We start from the raw sequence: 10,881 nt of genomic DNA on the forward strand, positions 1-10,881 counted from the left end.
TTAGATGACTGGTATATGACGTCATCATGGCACTCCTTTTCCACGTCAATGTACGCCGGATAGCCAGTTGGCAAGGCTCGGATACCGGTTAAATTTTCAAACCGTTATCATAAATAAATAAATAAATAAATATTATAAGGACATTCTTACACAGATTGGCTGAGGCCCACGGTAAGCTCAAGAAGGCTTGTGTTGTTGGTACTCAGACAACGATATATATAATATATAAATACTTATATACATAGAAAACATCCATGACTCAGGAACAAATATCTGTGCTCATCACAGAAATAAATGCCCTTACCGGGATTCGAACCCGGGACCGCGGCGTAGCAGGCAGGGTCACTACCGACTGCGCCAGACCGGTCGTATCATGTACTTCCGGCAAAACATTTAAATTTCGTTTTCGCCCGAAAAACCGCTATTTATAGGGGAACGCTTTCTTAAAGGTTTCGTTAGATTAACCGGTTTAAAATGAAATAAACCGGTTTATTCCGCAGCATGATAGGTAATTAATACTGTTCTAACCAAACAAAAAAGTCGCGGCGCCGGCGCGTCTCGCCGCTCGTCGAAAAACCGGTTTATTAACGTTCTTTAGAAAGTTCGGAGTAAAATCGAAATAAACCGGTTTTAACCGGTAAAAAATAAACCGGTTCCCAGCCTTGCCAGTTGGTCACCAAAAATTGCATATTTTCATGAATCTAAAACTTCTTAAACTAATTTAAAAGTGGAAAATTCCAGCAGACGTTGCAGATAAATTGCAGACGTTTCTGCTTGTCAAAAAGTTAAAATTTCATAAAGTTGAAGAGAAAAGCGGTACCATAGTAATAATTGAAGATCTTGTCTCTATCAGTATACGGTATGCTTGAGAGCGTACAGTGAGCTGCAAAAGTGTATGTTATCAACTAATTCATCATCAATGTACATGATGACATAAGGTTATTTAGATCCTGCTTAACCCAATATGTATGGACATGAAGTGAACACGTGATAAAGATCCAAATCAACTAAAGTCCTTTCAAGAACAATATCTAATTTAAGAGTTTTTAATGATTCACGGTTATTTTCATTAGACTTATATAGACCGTGATTACCTTTTTGATTTTTATTTTTATTTTTGTCGAAATATCGGGAGCTCGACAAAAATCAAAAAAATCAAAAAGGTAATCACGGTCTATATCCCGGTCAATATAAGTCTAATATCTAATTTTTTTCCAAATACGAAACCTAAAAAAAATCTGGCCAAAAATGGTTATTTAAAACGTTCCGTCTTCCGTCTATATTTTTTCCTTTCTATGTCTACATACGACTATATTCCGTGAAACATGTCAACACAAGACATCGTTACACCCGGCCTTGCCAAATATTCGGCCTAAATAAATGTATCCGTGTCAAAATAGCTTTATTATTTGTAACGTCGAATATACGAAATTGGACCTCTTAAAAATATCTTTAGGAATATCCTTAAAGAATTTTTTTTTTACATTTGATAAAAACACCAAGTCGATATTTATTAACGATATTGAAAAAAAAAACATGAAGTTAAATTTAAGTTAGGCCCTTCAAAAAAAATCGACAGTCATAATGTGAGACCAGCATCCTGAGATCGGGATAAGTGGCGTCCTAAAAGAGATGCCTATGCTTAACAGTGAGCGATAAAGGGCTGATATGATAGAGATGAGGCCCTTCAACTCTTTTTACTGTAAATGAAACCAGAAATTGACAAAGGATAGTTATTACATATTAGACATGGTATTCATGCATGCTGTCTCAAATAATGTCGTTAATAATTTTAATATGCAACAATAAACATACAAATCCATCAAAGTTAATTTACCATATAATAATAATAATTAAAAAAAAATACAACAACAATCAGTCAAACAACCCCATACGAGTTATTCCAGGTGCAAAGGTTCCCAAGACGCTAGCTGCATTTCCGCGCTGGACCGCGATCGATAACCTCTGCACCAGGAATGACCCGGAGCGGGGATCGAGCCCCCTCTCCCTCAGCCGACTCCCGAGCTCCAAAAAGAAGGCCCGAGCCTCCGAGCACCAACACCCAGTGGTCTCCACCGCGAGCGGAACAAACAAACAAGTAACCCTCCAAGCACGAATATTTTTCGCGTTCCAAGTACGAATATTTTTCGCGTTCCAAGCACGAATATTTTTCGCGTTCCAAGTACGAATATTTTTCGCGTTCCAAGCACGAATATTTTTCGCGTTCCAAGTACGAATATTTTTCGCGTTCCAAGCACGAATATTTTTCGCGTTACAAATTAAATAATAGGTATAAGTACATAATGTGGGCAGTAGATAGAGAAAATTCTCATCATATTACACGTCGTAATAACATAAAAACTGAATAAGTTTATGGTTTCAACTTTTTATAACATTTATTCAATAATTATTTGTTTTACAAAGAGCAAAGTTGATGTTTAACCGCACGTGCCAATTATTGATACCCGAGCATGCGAAAGATTCCAATTCCAAGAACCGGATACCGGATGGTTCAAAAAGTGGATACTTGAGCGTTGCGAGGGTTTCAAGGCACGAAGGTTAAACAAACTTTGCCGCCGAGTGAAACACAAAATTTTTCACCACACCAACACGAACAAAATACTAACTATAAAACATCAAAATAAATCAAATCCATCAAATTTTATTGAATATTTATCATTCAAAATAATTTTATAGGTAAAATTCTACAGCCAGCATAAGACATCAAGTAAATTTTCTTATGAAATTACTTGTGGATAAAATGCAATTTTGCTATTTGTTTTCGAATAGCAAAGTAAGCCTTTACCAGTTGGTGTGGTGGAAAGTTAATTTATAAATGATAGCCCTACTAATTAACCCGTGTAGCGGTTTTCTAGAGGGGCGATATGGTTATTACAACCTCATTGCAATTATAAACAAGTACCTACCTAATTAACATAAGTACCGTATGTACCGTCAACAACACAGCTGTGAATACAGACAAAGTTCCAAAAATATGTATATAGACCTTAATGTACAGGCAATAAAGTTATATAAATTTAGGGATGTACCGACTATTGATTTGGCCGACTAGGCCAACTACCGACTAGTCGGCGCTTGGGTGGCCGATTAGTCGGCTAGTCGGCCGGAACATAATTTTCGAGTAATTTATCAAATTTTTTAAATTACATCGATCGTTTGTTGGCGCTTTTCATTATTTTTTAAAGGTTCAAAGGTCAAGGAGAATATTGATATACAATTTCCATTTTTAACAAACGGTTTGGCTTAAGTGGGTATAGGAATCCTGCCTAGGAAACCGTTAGTCCTTGGTAGGACATTTCTTTCTGTGATTACCGCTGTTGTTCTTTTGACTAACAACATAACAAATAGGTTCATAATACAACAATATCAGCTGTTAATTTATGTTTGTACTGTTTTTCTATCACTTATAATGTGCCGACTAATCGGCCTTTTTTGCCGACTAATCGCCGACTACAAATGTGGCCGGATCGGCGAGTAGTCGGTACATCCCTAGTATTTATACACATTTTTTGCACTTTGTCTGTATTGACAGCTGTGTTGTTGACTGTACAGGAAAGTGGTTAGTTTCGTTCAAGAGGAAATGGAATACAACAATGTTACTTGCATGATATAAATCGTGTCATTTACGATGGCGCTTGATTTGGTTCGTTTTGTCGCAGTTAATAGGGAGATTTGACAGCGCAACATATTACTCCTTACGCTTCACTAATGACACGAATTTTTATCAGTGAATATTTGACTGTGTAGAGAAAATGATAATCTATCTCTTTTTAGGGTTCCGTACTTTCCGTAGTCAAGTTCCCTTATAGTTTCGCCATGTCTGTCTGTCCGTCCGTCCCTCCGCGGATAAGCACTAGAAAGCTGAAATTTGGTTTCAATAAATATGTATTTATATCAATCACGCCGACAAAGTGGTAAAATTGTTTTATCGGGGTACCCCCCCTACACATAAAGTGGGGAGTGTTTTTTTCTCATTCCAACTCTAATCTGTGATATATTGTTGGATGGGTATTTAAAAATGAGTAGGGGTTTACTAGTTTACTACAATCATTTTTTGATATTTTTAATATTATCGGAAATATACCCATCGGAAATATAATCTCTCCACAAAAAAAATATGTCCCCCCACCTCTAACTTTTCAACCATAAGGTCCCTAAGTTTACAAAATATGAAAAAAAAAATACTAAAGTAGAACTTTATAAAGACTTTCTAGGAAAAATATTTTGAACTTGATAGGTTGAACAGTTTTTGAAAAAAAAAAATACGGGTATACACTCTTGGCCGGTTTTTTAATAATTTAATTGCTATATTTGATTTTACCTTTCTGCCAAACTGAACAAATATTGATATCTAAACGATATATATTATTTTAAGGCAGAAATAATGAATAAAGTAATTAATTTTCAACACAAAATTATAAACTTTATATAAATTGATCTAAAATTAAAATACCCTAAATAAAAAATAAGGCAATAAATAAAAGCCCATTCAAACTAAAATAAAAAGCCTCCTTTCGGCAATGTTCCGTAGATGCTGGCAGCATTACCTCGCAGAATCGCAGATTGAGACATTTAGTGCGTTTCTGAACAACGCCATAAATTGTTATTTAACTTTGTTTCATATATCTAATCTTAAGAGTTTTGAATGATTCACGGTTAATTTCATTAGACTTATATTGTCACAGTCTATATCCCGGTCAATATGATACCTATCTAATATTTATTTATAAAGTGTTTTTCTATATTTTTACTGATTATGGCACTTACATCATGACAAATCCTTTAACAAATCACATTATTTGATAACTTGATAACAAAACTCTTCCACGCTGCAAAACTTTCACGTATCTAGTTTAAACTATGTCTAAAATTCTAGACACACAAACACAAAATTCGACTTTATACATTCTTCTCTAAAGTCTAAAGTTGTTAGAGATAAGACTTCGAGAATGCACAGAACACGTTCAAAGTTATCTTCGTTTGCGTACAAAATGAAGTTCAAAAACTGTACGCTGTCATCTGAATGGGTAATGCAATCAATTCTAGCTTTTATTAACTATGTCTTACTTGCAAAGTGAGTTGGAAATTGTGTGTGGCTAAAGTTGATTAACCGGCTAAATTTAAAAAGACTTCTTTAAATGAAAGTGGCGAAGGGAAACGGTCTTCTTTAGCTAGTAGGTTGTTCAGACGGCTTGTATGGCCAATGAGGGAACCGCTACACATAGCTAACGGGAATATTTGAACATCGAAAGTAGAGCGAGACTGCTATATACAAAACCACAAGCAATATGAACTGTGTTTCAATGAATTTACGGATAAAATTATATTGTACGCGTCTGTTTTCGAATGCGCGGGAGTCTACTTTGACGTTACTCGCGTCACGTATTACCGTGGTCTTGTTTCTTTGACAAATGTATTGAGACTTAATTTATATTGTTATAAAGTTAGATTTATGGTGGAGACGCTGGGAGTGAATGACTTAGTAGACAAGACTAGCCGAAGTGACAATCGTTGTCGCTACGTGGCGTTCGAAAAGCAGTCTGTCTCTGTCGCGCCACTACAAAAGAGCAGGGAGAGCTAGCTAGCGAAGCATAAGCCATAGTGAATTTGGCTAGGTACCAAGGAAAACAAAAAATGGCGCGAAATCAGTCAACCGGTTAACATTATTCATGAATTGTTACGAGATTTAATCGAAGTATATTTTCGTAGAAAGACTTAAAGGAAACAGTTTTTTTTCTTGTTACAGTGCAAGTTTACGTTACATTGTTATTTTGAAAAAAAAAAATTATTTTGTTACTAGCATTATTAAACAACTCTATAGATCTATAGTAGTATCAATTTTTTGATGTTTTAATATTTAGGATATTCTTACACAGTCCCAGGTTAAGTTCAAGATGTGTTGTGGCTACTCTAGGAATAATTTTTAAGAACAAAAATAACGCCGCTTCTGTGGTACAGCGATATATATGATATACATATATGATATATGTACATAGAAAACTGACTCAGGAACAAATATCTGTGCTCATGAAACAAATAAATGCACTTAACGGGATTTGAACCCAAGGCCACGCTTAGCAGGCATGGTCACTATGTGCTATGCCGTATCGGTCGGTATAATAAAGTCGTCTTAAAACTGAAACGGGACTTAATCGCTCAAAGGCACAGTTATTACCTATTTGGATTACCCCAAATCAGCAATTCCCGTTAAGTTTGTACATTTGGATCACGTCTCCGATTTGAATAAAAATTGGTAGGCTGATAGAGTCCATGATGCTGAGCAAGATCCACTAGGTTTCCCAAAATGACCTAGATTGATTGTATGACACTTTCCTTTTTTGTTACAGAAAATGTATAGAAATCTGGTAACAAAAAAGGAAGGTTACATACAAACTACATAGGCCATTTTGGGAAACCTAGTGGATCTAGCTCAGCATTATGGACTCATCAGATCAGCCTACCAATTTTTATCAAAATTGTAGACGTGATCCAAATGTATAAACTTAACTTAACTTTTGGAATCTATTATGTAATTTTTGATGATCGTGATGAGAAGATAAACATAATTTTGACATGTAGCAAATTTATAGTGTAGGTAATTTTTATCATGAAATAAATAAATCTAATCTAATCTAATTTAACGGGAATTGCTCAAATTTACTTTTAATAGCACAATTTGACTTTGTCTGGTGACATTGATGTCCCAAACTTTCACCGAGAAGTTTTTGCATGAGGTCTTTTAAAAGTCAATGCCCCTATTTCACTACACTGACCATTGTCACATGACATTACAGATTCACAATACATTGTTCGTAAACAATAGGCGAGACGACTAAAAAAACTAATTAGTTCGTCAGTTAGATTATCAAAGAATTTTAGACACGTATTTTTTATTTTTTCTCGTAAACGATAAATGACGACAGTACAGTGCGTTGAAGTTTCGCGTGACGTCACGTCTAGGTACAATTTTTACTTAGAAGTGACGTCACAACACAAGCCCCCACTCCGGAACTTTGATACTCCATATCTTTGTATTTTTTCATTAATTAGAAAAAAACGAAAAATATGTGTTCAGTATTTTTGGACGATCTAACGGACGGACTAAACAGAATGTCATTTTTTTTATGTAGTCGTCATCCCTGTTGTACACGGTGTGACATGAGTAAACTGAATATTTTTAACACTGCATTTCGAGACCTCATTTCGAGACTAAGAGCCCATTTAGACGGCGCGAGAACTTGCATACGTTAAATTTTACTACATTGCGGTATTTGATGGATGTGCAAAATTGTATGTAACCTCAACAGCCCGCAATGTAACTAAAATCGCATGCGAGTTCACACGCCGTCTAAATTAGGCCTAAAAAGTCATATATTTTTTTCTAGAATTTCGCCTAGTTTCAAAGTTTTTATTTGTTTGATTTTACAATATTATAATGTTAGTCTCATGTCAACTGACAAGATTGTTAAATAGGCGAAAATTTTTATTATGATAGACTAGCTTTTGTCCGTGGAGGGTTAGAAAGAGACAAAAAGTAGCGTATGTCACTCTCCATCCCTTCAACTATCTCCATAGTTTTTTAATATACAATATAGGTATATATACTATTTATGAAATGTAATCATTCTTTTTAATATTTTACTAAAAAAACGAATAAAATATCTTAATCACGTCCAAGTCTAACGGCTTCATAATCCACAGAGGAATTCGATACAGCCAAGCTTTCAAACTTCAAAATTCCGCTCTATTTCTTAAAGAATTAAGTGTATTATTAAACTGGATTGAAAATAAATTGCTTGGCGAATAGGGCCTTAAAATTGTAAAGCAAAAATGAATCATTTGGTCCCATTTTGAGCGTTAATGTCCAAGCGCGATTTGAATTCTTAATTAGTGACAAAATAAAATTATCTTTGAAATTGTGGATTCGGTATCATTTAGGTCAAATATTTACCTACTTTTACTAGACAAACACGGATAAATGGGCCGATTCGAAATTTAAAATATGTCAAATATTAGCGCTCAAAACGATATGTATCAAATGTCCTACTTTTTAACCGCTGCCGCCCCAAATCTCAAGGAAGGTAGTTCTCAAGTAGTCTGTACATATGTTTTTTTTAACGTTTGTTCCACGATATCTCCGTCGTTCCTAGACCGATTTTGAAATTTTTTTTGATTGAATGTATGTGCATACAGATTGGTCCCATTTTCATCAGAACCCACTTCTGATGATGGGATCATATTCATTTATGTTTCCATCAAATAATCAAAGATTTACATTAAAAACAGTTTTAAAAAATACCTACACATTTCTACATAATCCAACATTCGCAAGTACCTTTCAACAGAACCCCAAAAGCGGCGGTCTTATTTTCTTAAAAAATATTTTTAATAAGGACCAGATAAAATCGAAATGAAATAGATACTGACGGATCAACGGATGCACACGTAATTTTGATACATCTTGTATTTGTTATTTGGGCAATTATTTACCCCTTGTGTTGGGTTTAGAATTTCACCACCCTCTTTCTTCCTGCGGGTGTCGTAGAAGTCGACTGTGGGATGTGGGATAAATGGTGCGGTAGGCAAGAAAGACGTGTCACTGCAAGATCACAATTTCGTTTTCTTTCAAATCCTAATTTGCTTAGAGTAGCACAAACTTGAGCACTTTTATGTGCTCTGCCTAACCCTTTTGCCAATACAGTATGTATAGTGATACATGTCAAAATTAAGTTGCAGACACGAGTCTGACTCATTTATGTTGTTATTATGCGTCAATGCACTCTGTTACGTAATAAGCTTTTATGACATAACCGGATTAACAATACCACATCCATTATGTAACGTTCATAATATGTTCGTGGTCTTGACCTGAAATAATGTGAGCCGAGACAGGATACTTTCTCCTAAATGACCTTGGGATGTTGTATATTAAAAGATAATAATAATTAGGCCATCAGGTACCGTAGCCGAATGGCATTTCTCCGACGCGAAACGACAACGAAACGCCGCGAAAGGTAGTCTGGCTCTGTCGTGCCAATACGCACGAGCGATAGAGATAGATATCTACAAGCGTTTCGTTTCGTGAGCGTTTCTTGAGCGTTTGTGCCATTCAACTACGTACCCTGTTACGTATAAATATCATTTGTACCTATGATAAAATGTTATAATAAATAGCCTAATTTGTAAAATTCAAATATATAATATATTTTAGTATAAAATGTTATTGTGTCTATTATCAACAAAACATATAGTTCACAATATGAAACTTCTAGTGGTATCTTATTTACCCAATAAATATTTGTCTACTAAGCCAAGAAAACAGTGGCTAAGAAAAGTAAGTCTTCTTAAGTATTTTTACAAAAAAAAAAGAGTTTTTGAATGATTCACTGTTATTTTCATTAGACTTGACATTATTCCGGTTTTACCCCACTTATTTGTAATTACACATAAGTAAATACACATAACACTTGTTCATAAATAAAATATTATGTCACTTTCTCACTCACCTAAAAACTTAAAATACTACGTTCGATGCACTATAGTTTGCAAGCAAGAGTGAGCAACCAAGCCTCAAACAAGCTTATATAATAACAACATAACTATTGCACCAACTTCTTGGATCCGTATTGTATCAACCCAACCCTGACCACAAACATAAGCATTAAACAACTGTAACTGAAGAACCATAAAGTAGAATTCCACTTGTCGTAATTTTGCTAGAACTGTAACTCGGTGTACCGTTTTGGCCAATGTTATGTAATAAGTGATTTTATGCTTAGTTCGGTTCAAATAAAGTGTGTTTTGTATTGTGGTTGATAGATATTGTAGGACCTTCGGGTTTGAATGAAGTTAGCGCAACGCAGTTTGGGATATCCCAGCGAGCGATTTGCGTGTTCGATGGTCTGGTATGGAGACGGCTTTTTCACAATGAAATATAGGCGCAGATTATTAACAAGTTACTGACGTTAAAAAACGACAAATTCATACGCTTTATTTAACTAATACTAATAAGTTTCTACGTCAAACTCAGAAGAATAGTAGGTACAGTCAACCAATTGGAACCCTAGGCCACTCTACTACTATGTCAAAATGACAAGCAGTAGGAGATTTCTTACAATCAGATTTATAACGTCACTGTGACATAGTTCTACAGTGGCCTAGGGTTCCAATTGGTTGACTGTACATGCCATACGACTATACAGGCGGGTGCGTGGCGCCCCTCGGCCACTTGTTCATTCGAATGAACGGCTAGCGGGTTGGTAGGTACTTAAGGCTGCTTTCAAAAAAAAACGTCAAAAGAATGTAAAATTGATAGTTTTAGTCGGTGAAATACTACACTTTCCGTTATCCAATAGATTTATTTAATTCAAGTTCCAGTTAGAGCATCTTATTATCTTGATTTTTATAAGACTGGATTTTTGAAAACTAACTCATTAAATTAATTATGAATTTTTCTCTAATGACGTTTAGAAAAACGCACGTATATTGAATTCAGTCGATCTTATTTGTAAAATTTGGACAATTTTGAATATTAAAACGGGTAAATTTATAATTCGTATATCCTGTACCACAATCATTTCATAGATTTTTATTTTAAGTTTTTGAAAAAGAGTAAACTAGAAAATTCAATTTTTTTCAGAAATTACCTAAAATTAAGTGACAATTTCTTTGAAAATCTACATTCAACGGCGGTTTTGTACTAAATTAACCTGCACCATTTTGCAATCCGTGATTAATGCTCTTACCAATTGAAAACGAGCTTCACGGAAGCCACGCCGTTAGACTAGAAAAAGTCCTATAATGCAAATATTTATAAACTACTCGCAAAGCCTTTAATTTGATACACACACGGTCTTGGGC

The 10,881-nt window shown here is 35.0% G+C and overlaps 1 protein-coding gene across 2 annotated transcripts in view; it reads right to left on the bottom strand.

Moving 5' to 3' along the window:
- The window catches only part of LOC125238367, a 31,860-nt gene extending 22,264 nt beyond the window's left edge, over positions 1-9,596 (bottom strand). Inside the window, exon 1 of one of the 2 annotated variants that reach the window (XM_048145674.1) lies at positions 9,528-9,596. The gene's annotated coding sequence lies outside the window, so the exon portion shown is untranslated. Of the gene's footprint in view, positions 1-4,788; positions 4,966-9,527 lie in introns of those variants that run through there. The other variant, XM_048145673.1, reaches the window with a different exon arrangement.
- Positions 9,597-10,881: the final 1,285 nt, after the last annotated feature.

The sequence above is a fragment of the Leguminivora glycinivorella genome, chromosome 23, assembly GCF_023078275.1.
Source record: "Leguminivora glycinivorella isolate SPB_JAAS2020 chromosome 23, LegGlyc_1.1, whole genome shotgun sequence".
In the NCBI taxonomy this organism is placed as follows: Eukaryota; Metazoa; Arthropoda; class Insecta; order Lepidoptera; family Tortricidae; genus Leguminivora; species Leguminivora glycinivorella.